General features: G+C 45.3%; 1 long non-coding RNA gene across 1 annotated transcript in view; it reads left to right on the forward strand.

Annotated features, from left to right (window-relative positions):
- Window positions 1-11,430, forward strand: part of LOC117936698 — a 22,888-nt gene extending 11,458 nt beyond the window's left edge. Inside the window, exon 3 of the long non-coding RNA XR_004655003.1 lies at window positions 11,338-11,430. This is a non-coding gene — a long non-coding RNA (uncharacterized LOC117936698). The remainder of the gene's footprint in view (window positions 1-11,337) is intronic.
- The last annotated feature ends 118 nt before the right edge of the window (window positions 11,431-11,548 follow it).

Consider the following 11,548-nt stretch of genomic DNA (forward strand, 5'->3'; position numbering starts at 1 on the left):
AGAGCACCATGTCGTGGGACCTTTAAAATGGCATCCATTGCCTTCTTTGGTTTAGATATGGGCGTGCAAACACTCGTGGGTCGTATTAGAGGGTCCGACTGATCTTTTCAATCACTTTGTTCATTTGAATTGGTTTAATTTGGTTCAGATGCAATGAACAAATGATTCCATTGACAGCATCCCCCATCCCCCATCCCCCCATCCAAACGCATCTCCTCACACGAAGCGGTCTTTGCGGTACCTTCAGGATTCTGTAATGGAGATGGATTTGTTCGTGTGATGAATGCCTTTAGAAGGAGACACAGGGAGCGTGCTACTGATTGGCCAAGAGATTAGCCACAAATGTGACGCTGGAGACACATTTTTTAATATAACACAGCACTGTCAGTTCATCCACACACACGCATTCATCATGAGGTATTGGATAAGCACACTCCGCGGCCACACCATAATAACCTGTGTAAGTAGAGGTGACATAATAACCGTCATTTGTCAACGCTAATGATTCCTGCTCGTCAAGGCCTCGGCTGCTGTCACTTTAACAGATGGCCTCGGCGCGCTCAGCCGGGGACCCCAAAGGTTACGCCACTATTTGCTGGTAATAATGAGAGGCGACGCCGCCGCTGATGGGAGACAAACAAGCTGTGTGCTTCCACTGTCCCCGGCCTCTCTTCATCTGACGGATTGGGCTCTGGATTTAAACGGCTCATCTGGAGGACTCTCACTGTGTTTGGATTGCGGTCTCTGCAGGAGACCTACACGCCGCTTAGCTACTCCGGGCTTACGCACACCTCACCTGCCAATCATCCGCTAGGTCGGAAGAGAGAGCTGAATACCTGTCGCTGGTCCTCGCGAGTCTCAGTTCCCTTAGGATCTGTACCTAGGGCTGGGTTGAAAATGCTCCGATTCAAATCGGTTTTCATTTGAACGATCCAAGTTCCATTAACTAAGGGATCCGTTGGTGTCATCTAGGTCACGCTAGCGGGTCTGGAAGGGCATGGTTTCATTTCAGTCAGCCTAATAGCTGGAGTGATTTGCATTGAGAGATGACCTTATGGAAAGTTCCCCATGCCTATCTCTGGGTATGGTGAAGGGTGTGTGATGATGTGTGTGTGTGTGTGTGGGGGGGGGGGGAGATACTTTATCAGGATGCATGAACTAACTGGCCTGTAATAGTAAAAATGTGTCTGCCTCTTTGGGAATAAAAAAGAAAATTGGTGTCCTTAAAGGTGGGATTTTTAGATCAATTTCCAAAATATGATTTTTATTCCTCTTTTTAGTCAACTTTAGCATTGGTTCATACACTTCTGAGCTGTACATGTGTTTCGTGTGCAGACATCTTAATGTTCAAAGTCAGTAACCAAAGCTGTCAGATGAATGTGACGGAGTAAAAAAGTTGAATATTTCCAGGCACGTGCAGCTGGGAGGAGGCCTCAGGGAAGACCCACGACTAGGTGGAGAGATTATATCTCCAACCTGGCCTGGGAACGCCTCGGGACCCCCCCAGTCGGAGCTGGTTGATGTGGCTCTGGAAAGGGAAGTTTGGGGGTCCCCTACCGGAGCTGCTGCCCCCGCGACCCGATACCGGATGAAGATGGATGGATGGATGTAGAATATTTCTCTCTGAAACGTAACGGAGTGGAAGTAGAAAGTGGCATGAAAAGGAAAGACTCAAGTAAAGTACAAGTACCTCAACATTTAGACTGAGGTACAGTACTGGAGTACATGCCGTTAGATCCATTGCACCGCTGGGTAATGGCCGCCTACCTCACCTGGCACTCTCCAAAGAAAGAAGAAACAGCCCGTCAGTGGGTTACACAAGCAGCAAAAAAATGATTCAGTCTCTGCAGGAGACACAGAGACTATCTCTGTTAACTACGTGTTTATACGCGGAACGTCTTAAGATAAATTCACTCACCAGGGAGTTTAACTTTAATGCCAGAAAACACTTCATGGGCGCAGGATGCCAAGTTAATCATATAAACTGCCATGTCGCTCTAGAAAGACGCCGCTCTGCTTGACTAGTGCAGCACAATCAAATGAGTAACAAGCTGGGAGAGAGCAGATACACTAGAGGGGCTAGCTTTGTCTCAAACCTGTGTTCTTTCCACAAAGGGCTTCAGTGCTACCCCCCCCCCCCCCCCCCCCCCCCCCCCCCCCCCCCCCCCCCCCGACCCCCCCAATCCGTACTGAAAGATCGGAGCCATGCGTTGCGCTGCAGCAGACATTGTGCATGACAAGTTGTGACATTCTTCTGACTACTGTAGTTTCTGGTTGTAAATGTAAAAAACATTTGTCATCATGGTGTCTCGATGTTAAAGCATACGAATAATGTCGTATCACGTCAGCAATCAGTGATAAGGAAAAGATGGAAGTCACTCTCCATAAAATGTTCAAAAATACGTTTGTTTATGAAAACAACAGATGGACAAGTCCAGTCATCGATTCTAGAGCTGTGAAGATGAATCAATTGTCTGATTAGTTGTCAAGTGATATTTTAATGGGTGTGAGTCATTTTTCATGAAAGACAGTCAGTCTTCTTTGCTACCAGCTCGTTAAATGTGAATATCTTCTAGTTTCTTCTCTCCTCCGGGACAGTAGACTCAGTATCTTTGAGTTGTGGACAAAACGAGACATTTGAGGACATTATCTTGGGTTTTTTGTGGAAACACTGAACCACATTTTTCATCATTTTCTGACATTTTAGAGACCAAACAACTCACCCGTTAATGTTAAGATTAAACTATGAAATCAACTATGAAACCAATCGTTCATTGCAGCCCTGACGGAGTCCCCACTTGGCTCAGGATCTCGCAGAGTTCATTTCAGCAAAGTCGTTAAACATAACCCACAGTGCAGAGTTGAATGTCTGCCAAGTGCAACTGCCTGCGTGTAGTGGCAGCCTAAAGGTGGACACGCTGCCCCGTGGAGATGAATTATACAACCGGTGATGATGCTCTGCCCTGAGGCCCAGCGTCCTCCCACGCAGGAGAAACATTTACATCCCGGACGGACGGGAGAACAAGGTCCAGCCCTGCCCGAGGTCAAATGCTCTTCTCCAGCACGGCACTCCCTCTGCATGTTCACCTCTAACACGATGTACCACTCACTCCCTCCCTCCTTCCCTCCCTCCTTCCCTCACTCACTCCCTCCTTCCCTCACTCACTGGCAGGGCTGTGTGTGGGAACACGCCGTTGCTCAACAGCGGTGCGAGGTCAGTCTTTGGCCCCGGTGGAGGCTGCATGGCTTTAAATTTAGCCAGGGAGCGCCCTCCGTCTCTCCATCTCTCCGTCTCTCCATCTCTCCGTCTCTCCATCTCTCCATCTCTCCATCTCTCCATCTCTGCCTCTCCTGCTGTTTTATCAATCCCATGACACACACCTCCACACCGCAGCCAAAGCGGCCATTTGTTATTTTAATTGTGCACCTGTGGGTCGCAGGTGTAATGGGCGTCCTGCAGCGCTAATGTGTGTTCTGTCGTCTGAGCACTCCGCCCGCCACGCACATAAAGACTGGCACATTTGTCTCGGGTGGATAAATCAATAGGGGTCGTCCGCCATTTCAAACCTTTACATTAAAACATATTAAAATGGCCCTGCAGACCACCGTACACTCCCTCTAACCACTGCCTAATTACATCACCTCGCCCCACCTTTTTTTTCCTCTTTCTTTGACTCGTGTGGGATGTTGGAAACAAATCGACTCCATTGTGTTTAGTGGATACGTGTGCATGCAATGCTTTACATCTTAGCTCTAAAGGATATACTTTACAAATGCAACTAAATGTTCTGATTGGACAGATTTCAGTTCGTCTTTGCCGGGAAAGATCATTAGTGAAACATCAGCTTGGATTGTACATTGTTACATTAAAAGATATTGAAAAGGCCCTGCAGGCCACCGTACACTCGGACCGGACCGTTTAGCGGCTCGTGTGCCAGAAAACGCTGTCCTCAAGCTGGTTTTCAACACATCTTTCGATTGTCTCTTGTATCTAAAAGATGTTCTGTATTAACTAAGACAATAGAAACAGTAAGCGACGTGTGAAAGTCTTCAGTCTTTTCAAATCAGTGCTGCAGCCAAAAAATGAAATGCCTTGAACGTGCATCAGAAAGCTTTAGTTGATTTTCAAAGAACACAGTTTGCTTAAAGTCACCCATTTCAAATGTAATCACTGGATTGAAGGTATCAGCCTCATAGAGTGGGGTTGGAGGGGGTCTGCTACCCTTTCTAGTGGGTTCTGAGAACAGCTATCACAAAGTAACGGTCGCCATTTGGCCATCAGGAGCATGCAGCTCACTGGCCCAGTGGTTAGCACTGTGGCCTCACAGCGAGAAGGTCCAGGTCGTCCCAGGCCTCGCTGTGTGGAGTTGGCATGGTCTTCTCCGAGTGCCACGGATTCCCCCACCACTTAAAGAACATGTTCCACTCCCTCTTACTCTGGATAAAAGTGTCAGCTAAATGACATGTCCTGAACTCCTCAAACATTTGAAGTGTGGCGGGTGATATCAGCGGCTTTAGCTCCTCAAAATCAATAACATGTCATCATCCATTGGGGCGGAATCAGCCATAAAGGAGTAGTTATATAACAGGTCTCCAATTATAATCCCGCAAAACATACCGATAATCTGCCTTGCTATATGACAACCATTTATTTCAGTGATGAAGAGATATTAGTTGCATGTGTGTCTAATAATTATTTAAGGAAAAGGAAGGAAAATCATGGAAATGGAAGATCACTGGTGTAGAGATTAGCACTCTGAAGTCAGTGTCCCAAAGAAATGGGGATTTTAAAAGTAGTACGAGTCTTTTATCACATACTGTTCACACAGTTAATATACGCTCTGGATTCCTACATTCTGAGCCATTTAAAGGGCCAGCCAGAGGGACTATGGCCCTGTGACCCTGCAGTTTGACTGAAACAACCTATTGAAGATATGTGTTTGAAATGCATGCAGATTAACTTGTAAATATGAACGTATCAGTAGTTGTGTTGTGCGCTTCCTGCAGACGGGAGAGAGTTAATCTGAGCTGCTGATCACCACAGATGGACTCTTCCAGAGCGGGTGAGATGGTTAAGAGGAGCCACGAGGTCAGCCAAAGAGGACTTTTAGTTTGGATTTGATTGGCTCAGGTTAATTAAGCCAAGAGCCAGCCGAGTATAAGCCTGTGTGTGTGTGTGTGTGTGTGTGTGTGTGTGTGTGTGTGAGAAAGGTCGGCTGTTCCAATCAAGCGGAGTCTACATGAACCCTCGACTCTCTACCTGGACTCATTACTCTGTCGTCAGCACGCTGCCAAAGAAAACTTTTGCCATCCTCCTTCCTCCTTCGTTCCTCTCTTCTTCAACCTCTTCAATCATGTTCTCTGTTCTCTCTCCTTGGGCTTCACTCAATTTCAATTCCATTTTATTTATAGTATCATATCATAGAGTTATCATATTATAAGAGTGATCTCAAGACACTTTACAGTTAAAGTGCACCCCACTCTATCATTTCTAAAGTATAAAGTCCCAACAATTCCAGTAATTCCCCCAAGAACAAGCACAGTGGCGAGGAGAAACTCCCCTTCAGGGAGAAGGTTTGCTGAATGCATTAGTTTTTGATGAGGTGTTTTAGATTATTCAGATCTCTGGTCTCTTTCTCTCTCTGGTTCTACATTTTAGAGAATTGATTCCACTTAATGAAGCAGCCAGCACTGTGTGGGTGCGTCTTCTCCTCAGCTGCGAGGGCTTTGTGAATGTGTGCACGCGTGCAAATGGCCAATTACAAAGTCTTTGGTTCCAGCCTGCGTTTGGTACTTTGGTGGCGGTGACTTCTTACTGCCAATTAACCACCAATTACAGACAAAGTGATCATCCAGATACGTCCGCTGGCAGATGTGTCAGCAATTTAAAACGTCAACGGTAATCAGCAACAGCGTCTTTCAGATTAGTTTACTTTGTCATGTTCCATGTTTTCAAACGCTTACTTTGCAAAGTGAACTACAAAAAATACATAAATATATATAGTTTACTTGCTCTATAGAGACAACCCCATTAAAGTGTAATTAGAGTACCAATGAAAATGGATCATGTGGGTCATTTGGAGCCAGAAAGTCAGAATTTGGGTAAAAGGGACGAGTACTGGCTGGAGCAGAGGGACAAACCTGTCCTCATATAACCCGCCTGTGGTTTTGTTCCGTCTGCACCATGTGTCATATAGGGCTGCACAGTCAATCGCAATTTTATCGAAATCGCAACATGGACCAGTGCAATAGCCAAATCACAGACGGGCACAATATTTGTTGAAGGCAAAACCTTCTGGAGGAATTATTGTGGCGCTGGAGAGACGTCCTACAGACCGTGTCCTACAGACTACAGAAAACCTCTTTTCTTGGTACAGAGCCTCGCAAAAATCACACTACAGTAATTTTAATTTTATAAGCTTTAAAATTAGTCAGTGCAAATCTGAATAATGATACAAACATGATCATTCCCTTTAATATCGAGACACAACTTGCAATATCAGTCAAAGCAATTGCAATTAGATATCTTCCTCATATGGTACGGCCCTAGCGTCATATGGTACGGCCCTAGCGTCATATGGTACAGTCCTAGCGTCATATGGTACGGCCCTAGCGTCATATGGTACAGTCCTAGCGTCGTATGGTACAGCCCTGGCGTCGTATGGTACAGCCCTAGCGTCGGATGGTACAGCCCTAGCGTCGGATGGTACAGCCCTAGCGTCGGATGGTGCAGCCCTGGCGTCGTATGGTGCAGTCCAAGCATCGTATGGTGCAGTCCTAGCGTCGGATGGTACAGCCCTAGCGTCGGATGGTACAGCCCTGGCGTCGTATGGTACAGTCCTAGCGTCGTATGGTGCAGTCCTAGCGTCGGATGGTACAGTCCTAGCCTCATCCCACCCTGGGAGCGTTGGGCCTGCCCGACTCTCATCGTCGTTATTCCTGGATATGTATGCTTCAACACATGGGCACCGATAAAGGCTTTTCTCTGTGGGTGCTCACGGGCTCAGGCCCTTTAATTCTTTGTTAAAAAGTAGTCACAAATGTTTTGCATTGTAAAACCTTAAGAATGAATAGCAGGCAACGCGCATACGCATGCCTATTAATTCTATAATAAAGCTTCTTCTTACTTCTCACAAACACAGATAGGATTGGAGAAGTTTACCGCGACCAGCGCTCACACGCTCCACTTAACTGAAATGTTTCATTTTAAATGAATTTAGCCTACAGGCAGTCTGGCACACATGGACATTCAGTACTTTCCGTGGGTGCTGGAGCTCCGGAGCACCCGTCGTATCGGCGCCTAGGTTTCTACAATAAAAGTCTACATAGACGAATTGTTTCTTCCATTTGGGCCAGTTATAACCAATCAAAGATCTTTTGTTTTAGTGTTTAATAAACTGTAGTTATTTTAAATATGATGGGGAGTCCCCCTTCCTGGTTTAATGCCCCACAAACCAAACCCTTCTGGATGCGCTGGCTGGTGGAATCCCGAGCATGGTCTGGAGTGTCTGTGATTGGTGGAAGCGTCAGAATGCAGCACGGACGCGTTAAGAGGATTTTAGAAGTATGCTGTCTCACTTTTCTACTTGTACACTTGCCCTCTGATGGGCTGTCAGATGGGCCGTTATGGAGATGGGCAGACGGTCCCTGTCTATTTACTGGTGTGAGATTCATCCGTGCTCCTCTCTTCAACAGCCAACAATGTCCAATTAACATGGTGCAGCCATCATGTTAATTGGGGACTCAAGGCGGGCTTTTGAACTTCTCACCTTATCTGCATAATGGAATATGGATGTTGCATCAGCCTTGACATCCTGTAATTCATCTACAGAGGGCAGCGCCGCTGCTGACAGATAGAAATTGACCCCGCTCCCTCTCCATGTCTTCAGCATAACACCCCAGCTCTGTGTGACGGTTCTCCCAGTGGCAGGGGGGATGATAAGGAGCACATTTAGTCTGATAAATGACACTATTTCATGCACATCGATGAAAGGTGAGGGACAAAAGACAAGAAGACAAAAGGTTTTTTTTGCAGATCTGAAAGCTTTCAAGAGGGTGGAAGAAAAAGTTGATTATTATATCTATCAAAACTCTTTAGGACCAATGTTTCATGGACATATTTTCTGATCATACGGTCCGTGGCCAGCCTGTTTAATGCCATATATCCGTTCTGTTTCCTGCAGCAGAGAGCGAAAGCAGAACACACAGATAATCCGTGTGCTGCTCTTCTTTACAGATGAATTCATTGTCAGACCAACGTCTCATGATATATTGTCTCCAAAGGTGTACTATTGAACTTATGTTTGTGTTAAAGAAGGAAAAAAAAACTGCAATACTCAATAGTATCAAATTCCAATACTTTTAGAATGGCAATGAATGTAAACCCCCCCCCCCAAAAAAAAAACAATTGCTGCCCATTCATTGGGAAAGATTTGAATTGGAACAAAAGCACATGGTTCCACTCCTATTGCTTTCATTTCAATCATGCATGGTTTACTTCCAGTTCAAGCTGACCTTCACATCCAAAAGAAGAAAAATCTCAGTCCTGCTTTGTTCCAGTGGACCTGGTCTTTCTACAAAGAAGCAGCGGATTGTGAAAGCGGCTCTGTTATTGTCATAGAAAACTGCAGTTATGGCAAAATCTCAGGGTTCCTCCGTGAGGAGAACACCTCTTCGAGGTCCCAGATGCCATCGAGTGTGAGCACTGGCCCACTCAAGTCAGTTAGGACAATGAACGGTGGTCAGGTAGAGAGAGAGAGAGAGAGAGAGAGAGAGAGAGGGATGAACCCTAACACCAGAAACTGACTGGTCTTCAGACCCCCCCATGCAGTATAACTGCACATTTAGAGTGGCCTTTTAATGCGGCCGGCCTAAGTCACACCTGTGCAATCATCATGTTGTCTAATCAGCATCTTGACATGCCCCACCCTGTGAGGTGGATGGATTATCTCTGTAATGGAGAAGTGCTCACTAACAGATCTGTGAAGAATAATTGAGAGAAATTTGCACAATATTTGATAGAAAGTCTTCGATCTTTGAGTTCAGCTCATGAAAAATGGTGTAAAAACAATAGTGTTGCGTTAATAATTTTCCTGAGTGTAAGATGAGCCTGAACCCACCACAAGGTCCAATAAGTATCTGTTCCAGAAGTCTGGGGCTGGTTGTGAGATTGTTGTGTTAACTGATGTTTCCAATGCCAGGAGCGACTCTTCATTCTCAACTTTTAACTCAACGTAAACATTTCATACACACTCAACAATATTATCCATCTGTGTTCTTATATCCATCCACCAAATGGGAATATTCCACATATCTTGGTTATCATTTCCCCAAAATCCAGCCGGCCGTATGTTGTGTCTTTGGAAACTTTATGACGTCGACTAGCTACACTTACAGGATTGGACTTTTTACCAGTGCTAGGCTTCAGACTTCATAGTAGAACACCTGCAATCAGCTATGGATTGAACCCTGATTGTCAACCACAGCACCTTCACCCTCCCCCGCAAAACGACTCCTCGATTCAAGTCAGGACTCCTGAATCCTTCACTGCACGCGCACATACACACACACACACACACACACACACACGTGTTCAGCTTTCTTTTTAAGACATCATAGTCTTAGCTAAAACTTCCAACACACGCCTGGCATCACCGTTTACCCGTCTGTTATGTTCGGGGAGCAGAGCGGGACACGTCGCTTTTACACCCCTAGATTCCTAGATCCACTAAGGGGGGGGGGGGGTCTCTAGACCACAGTGGTGGGATGTGTTTGTGTGTTTACTTCGTTATCTTTCAGTTGGTATGTGACTGAAAGTTTATGACCCTCAGTTCAGGACTTACAGAGCAAAAGATCAGTGAGTTAAAGAGGGACTGGAACCAGACTCAGGATGGTCCCTAACAATCAATTTAGCTTCTGACACATTTAGGAGAGGCTGGATTATAATATAATGTACCAGAGCACCCTATCTTAGAGATAAGGAGTATTGTAAAACAACTTAATGCATGACCAACATGTCTTCTTTTATGTTGAAATAATGCTTTTGCCTTTTGGCTTAAATGTATAATCTATATTGCAACTCACACACCGTGTTTAAACACATATAACATTTTAAATTCCAACAGTAGTGGGGTAAGAAGATCTCTGGTGTTGATTATGTCAAGATGAGAGACATTTACACACACACACACACACACACACACACACACTTACTTGCTGTCCATACATTACCAGAATTAGCTTTCCACTATGGATCAAGCCAATAAATTTCTACTTGAGTAAACAGCCAATTAGAGGACGGCAGGGCCCGGTGCTGGGCGGCTTCCCGTCAGCACTGCTGGGATGAAGGCTTTATGGACGCTGATTAAACCGTTTCATAAGAGCCTTAATGTGATGTAGCTCTCGTTGAAATCAAATAAGTCAACACAGACAAACACAGACGCTTACTAAAACTCTTCCAAATGCCAATCTGATTAACCGGGTACTGGAGACATCTGCAGAAGGTCCTTTGAAGATAACAACTACCTAGTGGCTTGGCAACATCTTTTAAAAGGGATCTAGTTGTAGTTTTCCAGTGTGTGACCCTGTAAGACCCCCAGTCTGCACACATGATGACAGCTGTGAGATGATTGTCTTTAGATGTGAGGTGATGTCAGATTTTAGTCTTCTCAGAGTCTCGTAGGGGAGGGCAGGTATTCACAGGCATGGTGCGCTTTACACAACAGTATGAAGTAATCACTGTTATCAGAGTTTGATGGATATGTATCGGAAAAAAATGCCGTGCTGATCCTGGGCTGTTGCCCCCAAAGTGCAAAAGGAAACCATTTTACACATCTTAGAAGGTACATGTGGACTCTCAGACATGTACATGCACATGGAAATGTCTAATTGGTGTAGGAAAGAGACGTTAATGAGAGAAAGCAGTAAGAGAGATGCTCGGGAGATGCTCAGGCGGCGCTAACACTTCACATTCAAAGTGGAAATCTAAGGAGCTTTTACTGTGTCATGAGGAGTTGTTGAAGCATGCGATTTCATGGTGAAGAACAGAAGTACTGCCCCGGATGTGTCGACAGCATTGATGTTTGGGCGACGTGGTAATAGGATTAATACCCCCGAAGAATTAGCAGCACACAGTGAGTTACAGCGTGGAGATAGCATGGCCAATACCTTTTCACATGTTCTGGTCTCTCTCTCCTCTGGGACAGTACACTACATTTGAGGATGTAATTTGGGGCTTTCTGGGAAACACTGATCCACATTGTTAATCGATAATGAAAATAGTTGTTTGTTGTCGCCCTAGTTTGGACCGCTGTGTATCATTTGTGTTACTGTGCAAAGCATTTAAAGGTGCAGTAGGTAAGATTTATTAAACTAACTCTGTCATATCTGCTGAAACTGGCCCTATGTTCCAGTAAAACTACATGAAGAGGGTAAAATAAAACCCAGCTCATCTGGCTCCACCTACAGCCTGGTGGTCCCTAATACTGTGTCTGAAGTCTCTTTATATAGACCTTAGTGGTCCCTAATACTGTGTCTGAAGTCTCTTTAT

The sequence above is a fragment of the Etheostoma cragini genome, chromosome 21 (assembly GCF_013103735.1).
Source record: "Etheostoma cragini isolate CJK2018 chromosome 21, CSU_Ecrag_1.0, whole genome shotgun sequence".
In the NCBI taxonomy this organism is placed as follows: Eukaryota; Metazoa; Chordata; class Actinopteri; order Perciformes; family Percidae; genus Etheostoma; species Etheostoma cragini.